Source organism: Vombatus ursinus, unplaced genomic scaffold (assembly GCF_900497805.2).
Source record: "Vombatus ursinus unplaced genomic scaffold, bare-nosed wombat genome assembly UNPS02014270.1, whole genome shotgun sequence".
Classification (NCBI taxonomy): Eukaryota; Metazoa; Chordata; class Mammalia; order Diprotodontia; family Vombatidae; genus Vombatus; species Vombatus ursinus.
In genome coordinates this window covers 330,936-332,536 of record NW_020954048.1, presented here as the reverse complement: position 1 = coordinate 332,536, position 1,601 = coordinate 330,936, and the positions used below count along the sequence as shown (strand labels likewise).

Sequence of the window (1,601 nt, the reverse complement as noted above, 5' to 3'; positions counted from 1 at the left end):
GGGGATGGAGAAAGCTGCTTCTTCCTCCTGTCCACCCTGGCCACAGCAGCTTCATCTGGACAGAGGGCGTGCAATATCGATGCCCAGAAATTCAAGGAAGCCAGACGCCAGAAAGGAGCCAGAGAGGGACTTCGTGATGTCAGACGTCCCTGAGTGTTTGCAAATGCAGAAAGTGCACGAAAGAGGCCGATGCCAGGAGGCCAAGCTGCCTCTGAGGCGGAGGAGTCCAAGGGGGCCTTTTCTCCTCCCCCCGCCCCCCGCATCCACTTATTATGCACGCACACATGCTCGTGCACGCGCACGCACACACGCATGCTCACTGACACACGTGCACGCACACCCACGCCCGCCCGCAGAGGGGGAGAGGTACGCACCTGGGCAGCCCTTGCTGTCCGCCCGAAACCTGCAGTCCGCACGGCCCCCAGGGACGACGGTCAGGCCAGGGAAGCTTCTGGCAAGCGGACGGGTTCCGGAAGTCGGAAGTCCGGCTGAGAAGTTATTTCCCAGCGCATGCGCCTAGCGCTGAATGCTGAGCAGTCTTTTGCTTTAGAGCCCAGGATGAGGTACGTCACTTCCGGCCGGGGGTTGGCCTGTGGGGCGGCATGGAACGCTCACGATTTTGCGCGTGCGCACTTCGAAAGCAAACTTCAGGGAACTTGGTCCTTTAGATAGAAAGCTCATCCTGCTACACACGCGGAGACGGCAAAGCTTTTCGAGTGCGCATGCGCTCGGCTTCTCCCGCGCCCCTCTTGTCCCCTCCTGGGGTCCGTCCTCGTGGCCGCCCCCTCCCCCCAGGATTCACCACATTCCCACCTCAGGCAACAGTTCTTTGGTCTTGCCGAGAATCAGGCCCGGATTAGCAGCATTTATGAAGCTCCTGCTGTGTGCCGGCTGGGGAGAGCAACAAAAATGAGAGGGAAGGTCAACGAGGGAAGAAACAGGAGCAATGCTATTGTTTGACTAGAGACCGCCGGGACAGAAAGGGGGAATGGATGAAGCGCCTGGGAGGCAGGTCACCGGCCTGGCGCAGAGGAAGGATGGAGGAATGGTGGGGCCCGGTTCACCTTCCCAACCTCCTCCTGAATGTGGCCTCTCCTCCGATCCGCCCGCACCCCGGTACAGACCCTCAGCCTCCCAAACCCGGTCTGCCTGCCTCGGGGCTCTCCCCACTGCAGTCCATCCTCCATTCATTCCCCAAAGTGGTCCTCGAAGAACACAAGTCTGGTCATGCCACCCCGACTCAGTCAACTCCAGGGGCCCCATTGCTTCCAGGAGCAAGCACAGAATGCCCCGCTTGGTATTGGTAACAGCTCTCCCACCTTTGCAGTCTTCTTACACCGTGTACCCACCACGTACTCTTCCATCCAGCGACACCAGCCTCCTGGGTGTTCCCGGAACAAGGCCCTCCGTCTCTTGGCTTCTGAATTTTCTCTGGCCGTCCACCATGTCTGGAGTGCTCTCCCTCTTCTACTCAGATTACTGACCTCACTGGCTTCTTTTAAATCCCAGCTACAGCCCCACCTCCTACAGGAAACAGGAATCCCCTCTCAATTCCAGTGCCTTCTCTGGAGTCCTGGCCTGCTAGTGCTCATGTGGGTTGG

The 1,601-nt window shown here is 59.3% G+C and overlaps 1 protein-coding gene across 1 annotated transcript in view; it reads right to left on the bottom strand.

The window, feature by feature from the left end:
• Positions 1 to 638, bottom strand: part of LOC114042165 (zinc finger protein 436-like) — a 22,524-nt gene extending 21,886 nt beyond the window's left edge. The window contains exon 1 of the mRNA XM_027860833.1: positions 375 to 638. The gene's annotated coding sequence lies outside the window, so the exon portion shown is untranslated. The remainder of the gene's footprint in view (positions 1 to 374) is intronic.
• Between the last annotated feature and the right edge of the window lie 963 nt (positions 639 to 1,601).